The sequence below is a fragment of the Triticum dicoccoides genome, chromosome 4B, assembly GCF_002162155.2.
Source record: "Triticum dicoccoides isolate Atlit2015 ecotype Zavitan chromosome 4B, WEW_v2.0, whole genome shotgun sequence".
Taxonomy (NCBI): Eukaryota; Viridiplantae; Streptophyta; class Magnoliopsida; order Poales; family Poaceae; genus Triticum; species Triticum dicoccoides.
Window position 1 is genome coordinate 448,422,058 of NC_041387.1, and position 14,011 is coordinate 448,436,068.

A 14,011-nucleotide genomic window follows, 5' to 3' on the forward strand; every position below is an offset into this window, starting at 1 on the left:
GTCAGAATTAAGGAAAATCAACCATAAAAAGTGGTGCCGCCGGGAATCAAACTTGGGACGTGGTCCGTGCAAACAACCATAGCTAACCACAAGACCACTCATGTTTTGTTGCCCAACAAGGATAATGACGCAATATATTATAACTGAACACACCCGTGTGGTTTAAATGGCTGCAATATGTGTTCCCATGTTGCACATGTTAGCTTTCTTTAAAAAAATTAAAATTCATAAATAGTATGTAAATTATAAAGATATTATAAAAATAAATTCCAACCATTTGTATGTTATAAATATTATACATCCAAAAGTAACTTATTTAATAAAATGTTCAAGTAATTTCAAAAAAGTATTGATGTATTATTTTTGCTAACATCACATAAATAAAATACTATATTTATATAATTTAGATTAATAGAACTTCTTTATAAACTATAATTAGTAATTATTATTTTAATTACACAAATATTTTAATAATTATATGCACATTTTCATAATTCATAATTTATTTTTATAAATATTTTGTGTAACTTAAAAATATTCATAATTACGGAAAAAGTCAAAATTTTAATTGTTTTTATAAATATATGCATCTATATATTTTTCAATTATATAGAAATTAATAAAATATTCCATGAGCGGAAGTTATCACAAGTGATTGTTAATATAATTGTTTGTATTCATAATTTTTTATAATTCAAATGTAAGCCATGAGGTACATGTTTTTACATTTACTACAATTAATAATTTTATATTTACTAAATGTTTCAAATATAATCCACATGTAAATTAGTGAATATTTTATTTTATTTGTCCGTAAAATATTTAAAACACGCGAATATTATAAATTTGCTGTTATTGCTGTGATTATAATTTACAAATTTTAAAAAGAAGCTAACATGTGCAAATGGGCTACACGGACATGTAAAACCCACAAACGTATTCCTACACAGGATATTAAATGTCGTTTTGTTTTTGGACATGAAAATATGAATGGTGCTTTGGCTAGGCCAAGTGCTTTTGCTAGACTATAATTTTTATCTTTCATTTCTCATCGTGCTGATATATGCGGCTCACTAGTCATAGAGACATATATAACACAAATCATCTATTGGAAGTGGGTCCCATGCCACGTATGCATGCCAATTAAAATATTGTCCCATGTCAGCGTGTTATACATCTATGAATAAGATTATCATCACGTTTGCACGATCATGCCAAGTTCTATAACCAGTTTGACGTATTTTTTAAGTTTAGGCACTAAAGTGAGCATCGGTGACAAGTTTAAGAACCACTGGTGATATTACCTCTATTCTGAAATACCAAAAGTGCCCCCCACTTTATGTCACACACAAAGGATATAAAAGGCATAAAGGGATGACAATTGGAGCCCCATGTAGGAGCTGCACCCTCCAACGTCCCACCTTCATGGGGGCCCCCCAAAGGGGGTTCCTTGATCCCGAAGTCCTTCTAGAAGCCTTTTGAGAAAAGCCCCAAAAGGTGGCTTTCCATAAATATCCCAAAAAGTAATTTCACTATTCACGACGACATTTTTCAGTGTCCGTTCGAATTGAAAATACAAAATGATTTTCAGCGTGTTCTGAAACAATTCCGGTTTAGTGATTTTCATCTGCGAAAAGCATCTGAAGTGGTTCCGGCAGCTCCGGAGCATATCCGGTTATTATCCCGGAAAATTCCAGAAAGCTTCCAGAATGATTCTGGCACCCTCCAAGAATTATCAGGCATGTGTCGAAACCAATTTAACTTAATGGTATCCCCTGCAACAACTTTTCAGTTTCATCGAAACTCATCCGATGACCTCTCTCTGCGGAACCTTTTCCGTTGTCCGAAACTTTTCCGGTGATTTTCTCTGAGACTCCTTGTCTAGTATTCAGCAGATAGATGACCCTTAAGCGTGTGACCCTATAGGTTCGGTGAAGTATAGACATGACCGGAACCCTTTCCGATCAATGATCAACATCGGAGCCGTGGACACCCATATTGACCCCTATACCCACACGAATGAATATTTGAGTGAACCTCTAGTTGCCGTGTGCTATTCCTGTTGCTTCGTGATATGTGACAAATACCTGAGGTGAGACATGTTGGCATTCCCGTGGATCAAAAACTTGTCCACTATGCTAGTTACCTCGTTACTGGTTTTGTTCTCTTTTCTCATTTTCGTGTTCCGGCATCCCCGTGATCAAATCACAAAGTGTCTGGCCAGACGATGATGGATACCGTAACACCGAAAGGGCCCAGAGATATCTCTCCATCGTCGGAGGAGCAAATCCCAATCTTGAGCTATCAAGTTACTTGACATACTTTTCCATGAACCCGTAAGCCGCCGTAATAGCCACCCATTTATGGATGACGTTTAACAAACCCCAAAGTTCATGAAGCAAGCATGAAGAAACTTGATACTCTCATGGTCTAAGGAATCATGCAAACATTAACCATCTCTGTGTTATTTACCATTAACTTGTGACGAATGAATCTCATGGCATAACATCAATCCAGGTCGATTCAACACAAATGTTCTCTTAACATTGTGCCCTCAAAGTTGCTCGCATAGACATGCCCATGATCAGGAAAACAGAACCATCATGCAACACTTGAGATAGTCTTAGAGGCCAGACTAGGAATACTTCTTACCGTTTATTATTCCACACGTGCATATGAGTCTTCCTCCGAGCCTCGTGGATATTGCAGACTCGAGAATCATTGCAGTTATAGCATGGAACATAAACATAATTATGAACTCGGAGATAAATAATATAATTTATTATTGCCTCTAGGGCATATCTCCTACAGACTCCCACTTGCACTAGAGTCAATAATCTAGTTAATGCTAATGCACTTTACACCTATGGCATGCTGGTGTAAAAAATGCTTCGCATGTGGTATAGCCTGATGTCCATCGGATCTGACAACTTCAGCTCTGTGTGTATCTCTGCATATCCTCGCATTTTCACGCTTTCACAAAATTCATATTTTGTGTGGACTTGGCTTTGTATATATGTGAATCATTGGTCGAAACCTGATTCCTCAGACTGAGTTATGGAGCAACTATCTGCAATAGTGTCCCATTGACCAAAGCCTTCTTGGAACCATACTAAGTTCATGAATGAACTATATGATTCAAAATCTTTGTCTTTGTCGCTTCTAAAGCGGAAACATACTTCGCCTCTGTTATAGAATTCGCCACAGTAACTTGTTTGGAACAATTTCCAACTAACTGTGCCACCATATTGTGTGTTATACAAAACCCTAAATTTAAATCGAAAATTGCATGGAGAAAAGATGAAGACTGTATCGGTGTAACATTTTACAACGAACTCTTCATGATCTCCGCTTGCGAGAAAACATATCATCAGTACTTACTCTAGTACTCAATGACATCTTTCACTGTTGTCCCATGATCAATACTTTGATCACTTTAGTATCCATACTCGCAACACCTTGGGAGTATCGGACATATCTGGTTGTTTTACATACCATGGAATACATGATTAATCCAAACACAAAAGTGTGTGGAATCTGCATCATGTATTTTGCTCATCAGTGTTTTGGGACACCGAGTCTTGCAAAAAACTCTTCCATGTGACTCCAGCAAGAATTACTCCTTAGCGGTTTTAAATGCTAAAAGGTTTTAGCACCTTGTCAATATGTATTCATTGCTTAGCCCTATTAGGTAAATCTATCTCCATAGATCATTATGCCTAATATTGAGGCTATTTAGCCTAAGCACTTCATCAAAAAACTATTTTCAAATGAAGTCCTAATTCGTGTCAAGAAATTTATTTCCAATTAACAATGTGTCAAGCACACAAGGTTTTTACAAATATTATTACGTTCCCACTTACTTTCTTGAATTACAAGCATCTTCGTTACGCATTGATGAAGTCAAACCCCTTTGACCATTTCATCAAAGCACGAAGATTCCAACTCCATTTTGCTCTCTTCTGTCCATCGCTGGAACTCTGAAGTTTGCACCCTTACTAGCATCCCCTGGATAGACAAAATTCCTTGGACTGTAACACATGCAAGTCCTTGGTTTCATTTCCATCAGATGGAAATCCTATTGTCATCCATGTTTCATATCTCATGATTGAAATATGTATTAATTGCTAGTTCAACCCGAACCGACTTTAAGCATCGCTACGATGAAAACAACCTCATCGTAGTCTCTTGAATTTGTTATTTCAACAAGTCGAGCTTTACGGGTAAAACATTTTTATCCGTATCAGTTTTAAGTTCCATAAATATTCGTTAGATTCTAAGTCTTCCGAAAGGTGTATCAAGGTTTTAATCTTGAATCACTTATATGGAAACTAACTCGGGTTGTATTAGCATTTAGCCAATTCAGGAGTCAGGGCCCATCAACGCTTCCTTGTGTATCATAGGTATAATGTTGTCTAACAACAATATCTCATTTGCGCACCTGAGAGGTTTGCACGAGCCTTGCCTACGTGGTTCAGCTGCAAGTTCGACCGACGTTCATACATTTTATTGTAGAGACTTCCGTATCAGTCATAGTAGGAAACTTTGGAATTACGTCCAAGGTCTCTTTCCTTTGACCTGATGACGAAGATACTGTTTATCTCATCGAGTTTGCACTATTCTCCCACTCACCTTTTTGAAAGAACCATTCTCTTTAAAAGCACACCGTTTCGCAGCAAAACTATTTGCCTCGGTATAGTGAGGGAGGAATACCCAACATTTTGGTATAACCTACAACGTAGCACTGGTCTGATTTGGAATAGGTTTGTAATATATTGTATGCTGAGGCCCTCCGAGGGATGGGCATTCCGATGTCCAAGCTCAGTGAGAGCAACATGAGATTCCATGGTGTCATCCCAGGAAAGAAAGCCAATTCACTCGGTTAGATCACTCTTGATGTGGTTTTCGGTGATTCAAAGAATTACCGCAAGGAAAAGTTGACGTTTGAGGTGGTGGATTTTGACAGTGCCTATCATGCCATTCTAGGTAGACCTGCTTATGCTAGTTTCATGGCTCGACCGTGCTATGTGTACCTTAAGTTGAAGATGCCTGGCCCCGAAGGTGTGATCACAATCACTGGAAACCGGCCGAGAGCAAAAGATTGTCTCCCGAAGGGTTCAAAGATCGCCTATGAACAGATGGCAACAGTAGAGTTTCAAGAATACCAGAAGAATGCAGATCTGAGTGATTTGTTGCGTGCCAAGAGGCCTGCCTTAGAGTCCGCATTTCAGTCGGTCGGCGAAACAAAACCGGTTCACATTCACCCGACCGGTCCCAATGCTGTTCTGACTCATATCTCAATAACACTCGATGGCAAATAGGAAGAAGCGCCCATCCAGTTCCTCCGTGAGAACTAGGACATCTTCGCGTGGAAACCATCAGACATGTCAAGTGTACCCAGGGCACTGGCTAAGCACCATTTGCGAGTCGACCCAAAAGCAAAACATGTTAAAGAGCATCTCTGTTGGTCCATCGCGGAGAAGAGGAAGGAAATTGGCAAGGAGGTGGCTCGGCTTATGGTTGCTGAGTTCATCCGCGAGATATACCACTCCGAGTGGCTCGCCAATGTTGTTATGGTCCCCAAGAAAGATAAGTTACTTCGAATGTGTATTGATTTCAAGCATATCAACCGGGCCTTCCTGAAGGATCATTTTCCTCTGCCACGCATCGACCAGATAGTCAACTCAAGTGTGGGGTGTGAGCGATTGCCCTTTTAGGATGCTTATTCTGGGTACCATCAGATCCGACTGTATGGACCCGGGGAGATAAAAACAGCTTTCATCACCCCATTCGGGTGTTTTTGCTGTGTTACTATGTCCTTTCGCCTCAAGAATGCCAGTGCCACGTTCATGCGCATGATTCAGAAGTGCCTGCTCACTCATATCAGTCGGAATGTGGAAGCATACATGGATGACATAGTGGTCATGTCACGCAAAGGTTCTGACCTACTAACTGACCTTGCCAAAACCTTTGCCAAGTTAAGAAGATATGATATAAAATTCAGTCTGTCAAAGTGCACATTCAGAGTCCCAGGTGGAAAGTTACTCGGTTTCCTTGTTTCCGAACGAGGAATCGATGCAAACCCAGAGAAAATTGACACAATCCTCCGAATGAAACGCCCTGTGCGTGTGCACGATGTTCAGAAGATTACTGGTTGTTTGGCTGCGTTGAGTCGATTCATCTCACGCCTCGGTGAAAAGGCATTACCTCTTTACGGACTAATGAAGAAGCTGATGAAGAAGTCTGACAAATTTGAGTGGAATGATGAAGCTGAAGCAATGTTTGAAGAGCTCAAAGCCCTGCTTTCCACCCAGCCGGTGCTTGCCGCTCCAATCAGCAAGGAGTCTTTACTGCTTTACATCATAGCCACTTGACAAGTTGTTAGCATAGTGCTCACGGTCAAGCGGGAAGAAGAAGGCAAAGCCTACAAAGTTCAACGCCCTGTATATTACATTTCTGAAGTCTTGACTCCATCCAAGCAGAGATATCCTCATTATCAGAAGCTTGGTTATGGAATTTACTTGACCACAAAGAAAGTTGCACACTACTTCTCAGACCACTCAGTTTCAGTCATCAGCGATGCTCCATTATCAGAAATTCCGAATAATAGGGACGCAACTGGTCAAGTGGCAAAATGGGCGATTGAACTCCTTCTGTTGGATATCAAGTTTGAGGCAAAGAAAGCCATCAAGTCCCAAGCAATAGCAGATTTCCTCACAGAGTGGATTGAACAGCAACAAGCGACTCAGATTCAGTCGGAGCATTGGGCTATGTTCTTTGATGGGTCCAAGATGTTGAATGGCTCTGGTGCAGGGGTGGTTTTGGTGTCCCCAAGAGGCGACAAGCTCAGCTATGTCCTCCAGATTCACTTTGATTCTTCAAATAATGAAGCTGAGTATGAAGCACTGTTGTATGTGTTACGTATGGCCATTTCACTCAGCGTCCGACGCTTGATGGTATACGGCGACTCAGACTTAGTGGTTAATCAAGTAATGAAGGAATGGGACGTCGGGAGTCCAGCAATGACTGGTTATTGTAATGCAGTAAGAAAGTTAGAGAAGAAGTTTGAGGGGTTCGAGCTCCATCACATACCTCGAATCAAGAATCAACCTGCTGATGATCTGGCGAAGATAGGTTCCACTCAGAAACCTATCCCCAGTAATGTGTTCTTGGAGCATCTCCACACCCCGTCAGTACAAGAAGATCCCTTCAAGGAAGAGCCCCCGCAACTGATAAGTTCAACCAATCCGACTGAGATTGAAGTCCCAACTGTAGTCGACTTGGTTATGGAAGTTTTAGTGATCACGCCCGACTGGACGGTGCCATATATCGCGTACCTGCTCAGGTAGGAAATCCCAGAAGATGAGGATGAGGCCCGCCAGATTGTCCGTTGATCCAAAGCTTTCACCGTGACAAAAGGGTAGCTTTACAGGGAAAGTGTCACAAGAGTGGCTCAACGTTGCATCACCCTAGAAGAAGGTTGAATGATTTTAAACGAGATCCACTCGGGGACCTGTGGTCACCATGCGTCCTCTCGGACCATCGTGGCTAAATCATACCGAGCGAGATTCTATTGGCCGCGTGCAAATGAAATGGCAAAAGATATAATCGACAAGTGCGAAGGATGTCAGTTCTACCCAAACATGTCCCACAAGCTTGCATCTGCCTTGAAGACTATTCCACTCGTCTGGCCGTTTGTAGTATGGGGTTGGATATGGTTTGAACCTTCAAGACCGGCAGAAGTGGTTTCACTCATTTGCTCGTAGCAGTCGACAAATTCACCAAATGGATCAAAGCCAAACCTATCAAGAACCTTGACTCAAGAACTGCCATCAGTTTCATCCGAGAGATGATATTCAGATACGGGGTCCCTCACAGCATCATCACGGATAACGACACCAACTTTGATTCTGATGAGTTCAAGGCGTTTTGTGCTTCTTAGGGCACTCAGGTCGATTACGCATCTATTGCGCACCCGCAGTCGAATGGGCAAACAGAAAGGGCAAATGGTTTGATTCTTCAAGGGCTGAAACCCCGACTGATGTGCGACCTCAAGCATGCCGCTTGAGCCTAGGTGACTGAATTGCCATCTGTCTTATTGGGACTGAGAACAACTCCAAATCGGTCGACTGGCAGAACTCCTTTCTTCTTGGTGTATGGTGCTGAAGTTGTGCTTCCGAGTGACTTGCTCTATAATGCCCCCCAAGTGGAACTCTTCTCTGAAGCTGAAGCAGAACAGGAACGACAAGATGGAGGTCATCTCCTGGAGGAGGAACGAGAGATGGCTCTGATCCAGTCGACCATCTATCAACAAGACCTGCGTCGATTCCATGCCCGTCATGTCAGAAGGTCGAGCATTTCAGGAAGGAGACCTTGTGCTCCGAATGCATCAGAAAAGACCTCACAAGCTCGCTCCGGCCTGGGAAGGTCCCTTTATCATCACCAAGGTGCCCCACAACGGGGCATATCACCTCTACACGTAGCCAAAAAAGTGGACGAGCCATGCTCGTGGAATGCATAGCTGCTCCGCCGTTTCTATACCTAAACCACTCAGATCGACGAGTTGTAATAAGAATCCTTCAGTTTGCTTATCAAAGACAAGATTCTTGCGGTATCTTAATGATTGTTTTCCCATAAGCACATGTGTTCAAATCCCCTAGTGGGTGGCTTAGCCGCGAACTTGATTCGCCTAAGTTTCAAAACCACTCCGAGTGAAGAGCAACCCTCTCACTCAGAGGCTTAGTCGCGAACCTGATTCGCCTAAGTTTCAAAACCACTCTGAGTGACGAGCAACCCTCTCAGTTGGAGGCTTAGCCGCGAACCTGATTCGCCTAAGTTAAAAAAACCATTTCGAGTGGAGAGAAATCCTCTCACTCGGGAGCTTAGCTGCGACCCCGTACTCGCCTAAGTTAAAAAACCATTCCGAGTGGAGATCAATCCTCTCACTCGGGAGCTTAGCTGCGACCCCATACTCGCCTAAGTTAAAAAACCATTCCGAGTGGAGAGCAATCCTCTCACTCGGGGGCTTAGCTGCGACCCCGTTATCGCCTAAGTTGAAAAACCATTCTGAGTGGAGAGCAACCCTCCCACTCGGGGGCTTAGCTGCAACCCCGTACTCGCCTAAGTTAAAAAACCATTCCGAGTGGAGAGCAACCCTCCCACTCGGGGGCTTAGCTGTGACCCCGTACTCGCCTAAGTTAAAAAACCATTCCGAGTGGAGAGCAATCCTCCCACTCGGGGGCTTAGCTGCGACCCCGTACTCGCCTAAGTTAAAAGCCATTCCGAGTGGAGAGCAATCCTCCCACTCAGAGGCTTAGATGCGACCTCGTACTCGCCTAAGTCGCAAAGATCCTCTTAGATGCATCACAAATACAACGCCCGCTCCATCCTAATCCGCAAGGACAGTGAGGTGCCAATCAAGCACACCGACGGAGCTGCGTCACAAGTACAACGTCCACTCCATCCTGATCCGCAAGGACGACGAGGTGCCAATCGAGAACGTCATCGAAGCTGCATCACAAGTACAACATATGTTCTGAGTGAGAAGTCAAGTTTCACTCGGAATTAAAAAAAAGACCCAAAAGTGGTAATGGCAAAGCCACCATATTCAAGAGAAAAACAAGTTAAGATAAACCCAGCAAAGTTCCGAACCACGGACAAAAGTACTCAGGCATCGGGCCTGAAAGAGTTTAACGGTTACAAAATCACTCGGCATTCCGAGGCAAATAAAGGTGAGGCATAAAGTTTGTTCACTCGGTAGGAGGAGGGCTTGCTAGCTGGTGAAGCTATCAAGGTCAATGCCGTCTGCAATGCGAGTGGCAGCATCGATGAAGGTCTCCATGAAGGACTAGAATTGGAGCTTCTTGGTGTTGGAAACCTTGAGAGCCACCAACATGTCTTCTTTGACTTCCTTGCAATGGACTCGGACCAAGGACAAAGCCACATCAGCGCCACAGCGAGCAGACGACTTCTTCCACTCTTGCACTCGACCAGGGATTTCATTGAGTTGAGTCATCAGGGACTCGAGATCATTTTGGAACTCCACTTGGGGCTAGAGCTCTGCGTTGATCTGTGACACCGCCACTTTCAGACGAGCAAGGTAATACACAACACTGTCAAGATGAGACTCCAATCATAGCATGTTCATCGCAACATCGTCCTTGATGGGAGAGTTTATGGGGTCTAGATCCGTCTCGACCCGCCCAGTCTCTGCCACGAAGTCCTGAAAGAATTCTGCACACCCATAAAAATGGTGAGTCGACAGCTTTATGATTAGTCGACAGTCGCAAATCAGTCGGACAAGAGAAAGTACATTCAAGCTTCAAGAGCAGCTTCTCAGCGAGTCTTCCCAGATAAGCCTCCAGTTCACCCTTCTTTTGAGTGAGAGCTCCAACCTTGTCAGACAGGGTCTCCTTGTCCTTCTTCAGCTTCGCGACTTCTTTGTTGGCTTCGGTAACAGCAGTCTTTAGCTTGGCGTTTTCCTGTTCTAACTTGCTGACTGAAGCCAACTTCATGTCAGCAAGCTCTGTTCTCTCTTGCGCCTCTCTCTATGCTGCCGCAAGGTCAAGGTCCTTCTGCTCCAGAGCCTGCTTTATTTTGACTAAAGAAATAACATTCTTCAGACGAGCTTGGAGTTGATGGTTTTCACTACACACATCTGTTCGAGTGGAGTCACTCGGTTCAAAAGACTAAAAGGGAAAAACTATAAGATGGACAGTCGGCGAGTTATTACCTCCCATAGCAGCAGCATCATCCTTAGCCTTCTGAAGATTCTTCTTGGTCAGCTCCATGCCAAGGTTTAGGCTGATCTGTTTCTTCTCCAACTCAGCAAATTGGGTCCTGAGCTCATAAGATTTCTGCGGTCAGCAAATAAGACACGTCAGTCGACAGAAATAAAAGTTAATCATAGCAAAAAGTGTTCTAAGACTACTGCCGAATCAAACATTCAACAGTAGTCTCGAGGACTACACCCAGTGGGTGCACTTGGCGTGCCCCCACTGGTCCATTTTACCACTCGGCATGGTCTGCCTAGCGCGAGTATGCATATAAAAAAAGAGATTCCCAGACACCGGCCGACTGCCTGCAGTCGACCATGGTCTCGGGAACTACACCCAGTGGGTGCACTCTGCATGCCCCCACTAGCCTGGATCCTACTCGGTTCAATCTATTCCACCAAGTGAAAGAACAATGAAGAGACATTCGACAAAGGACCCCGCCAAATCAAACATCCGACGTCACTCTCGAGGACTACACCCAGTGGGTGCACTTTGCGTGCCCCCATTGGTTCATAGATACACTCGACTTAGCTTGGTCGACTCAAGTGGAAGAACTATTCAGCACTAAGTTGAAACACCCAGTGGGTGATTGGATGTAAAGTGCAGAATCATGATAGATGCACATAAAAGGTTCCAAAACACTCATCCAGGGACATCTTATGGATAAAGAATCAGCAGCTTACAACTACCATATCGTAGCAGGGCAAAAATCAAACTGGAAGATCAGTCGGAAATCAACTTACCTTGACATTAGTGTGCAAAGCAGAGACGGCATTATAGGCAGCCTGGCTGGCCTCATGCACCACCTTCATCTGCTCCATCATAAGGCCTGCTTGGAGTATGGCTTCCTTGGCAACACCCACTGGGTCATCTGGGGTATGATGAGCAGCAAAGAGCAGTGTCGGTAGTGCAGTCGGAACAATCACAGGATTTGAGGCATGGAGCTGCGTAGGCAAAGCAGGGACTTGAGCAATCGATGCCGAAGGATTGTCAGTCGACACAGGATTAGCAAAAGAAATAGAGGCCCGAATCGGATCTACAGATCGTTGGACCACTGTTTCCGGTGCTGGCGTCGACTGAGGCACCTGGCTGACAGGCATTCTCCTGCTTGAAGCCCTGCCCCTCCTTCCCGTATTCTTCCGAGGCACTTCTTCATTGTCATCTGGAAGTTCAATGATGTCTTGTGGGGCTGCATAAAATTCAACCATAAGATTTCAGTCGACCGACAGTCCAACCAACAAAATAAGCACAAGATTGCAGAACCGTACCCGCTTTAGAAGTAGCTGCGTCTTCAGTTTCTTCACCATCCTGAGGCTTGTCAATGTCCATGGAGGTCTGAGGGAGTCCTGGATTAAGGGGTCCTCGGACAGCCGGACTATATACTTTGGCCGGACTGTTGGACTATGAAGATACAAGATTGAAGACTTCGCCCCGTGTCCGGATGGGACTCTCCTTTGCGTGGAAGGCAATCTTGGCAATTCGGATATGTAGATCTCCTTCTCTGTAACCGACTATGTGTAACCCTAGCCCCCTCCGGTGTCTATATAAACCGGAGGGTTTAGTCCGTAGGACAACAATAATCATAACCATACGCTAGCTTCTAGGATTTGGCCTCTACGATCTCGTGGTAGATCAACTCTTGTAATATTCATATCATCAAGATCAATCAAGCAGGAAGTAGGTTATTACCTCCATCGAGAGGGCCCGAACCTGGGTAAACATCATGTCCCTTGCCTCCTATTACCATTAGCCTTAGACGCATAGTTCGGGACCCCCTACCCGAGATCCGCCGGTTTTGACACTGACATTGGTGCTTTCATTGAGAGTTCCACTGTGTCGTCGCGATAGGGCTTGATGGCTCCTTCAATCATCTTCAACGGCACGGTCCAGGGGGAGGTCTTCCTTCTCGGATAGATCTTCGTATTTGGCATCTTCATACTGCGGGCCAACTCGCTTGGCCATCTGGAGCAGATCGATAGCTATGCCCCTGGCCATCAGGTCAGCTTTGGAAGCTTGAACTATACTGCCTACATCCGCGGAGACTTGATCTTCGATGGATTCGAGCCCATGTTAGGTGCGCCGAACGGTCACGACGAGCATGACTTAGATCTGCCATCGGACAGTGTTCGGGAGATCGCGCCTGGGGCGGCGCTAGGAGTTAATCTGGAGCAGATCGTGCCTGCCGAGGACGGGTGGATGGACCCCGCCATGGAGGCTGCACACTCATCGGCGTCGGAGCCGAACACTGATCCCACCTCCTGTGAGGGTGGTGTCATCGGACCCTCGGACTCGTCTCCAGCTACAGGATCCGAACCGCGTACGTCCATGCCTATCAAATATGATTGGGCACCGGTCATGGAGTTCACCGCCGCGGATATTTTTCAGCACTCGCCCTTGGGTGATGTGCTAAATTCATTAAGGTCTCTTTCCCTGTCGGGAGATTCTTGGCCGAACTATGTTCGGCTCGAGTGGGAAGCGGACGACAAAGAAATTCGTTCCCCACCCACCACCCACTTAATAGCCACTGTCGACAACTTAACCGACGTGCTTGACTTCAACTCTGAAGACATCGATGGTATGGACGATGATGCAGGAGAAGAACAGGAACCACCGCCTATAGGGCGCTGGACAACCACCTCATCATATGATATATATATTGTGTACACCCCCAAAGAAAGCAATGGCAATGAGGCAACGGAAGATAACCCCTTGGAGAAGCAATCTAAGCACTGGCGTCATAGGCGCCGCTCCAAGCCCCGCCATAGCAAAAATAGTGATATCGGCACAAGAGATAACAATCCGGATGGTGCCGAAGATGAAAACAATCCTGCCCAGCCAGGCTTCAAGCAGGCCGAGCAAGAGGATGGGCAAGCTAGCCCTAAGGAACAGGCGATAGATGGAGAATCAGAGGATGATAATTACATGCCTCTCTCCGAAGACGAAGTGAGCCTTGGCGACGAAGAATTCATCGTGCCTGAGGATCCCATCGAGCAGGAGCGCTTCAAGCGCCGGCTTATAGCCACTGCAAAAAGCTTGAAGAAAAAGTAGCAATAGCTTCAAGCTGATCAAGATCTGCTAACTGATAGATGGACCGAGGTCTTGGCTGCCGAGGAATACGGACTCGAGCACCCTACCAAAAGTTACCCAAAGTGCATGTTGCTACCTCAACTCGAGGAGGAGACGTTAAAACCCACACTACCAGCGCACACTACAAAAAAAAGACACATCCGTGACAT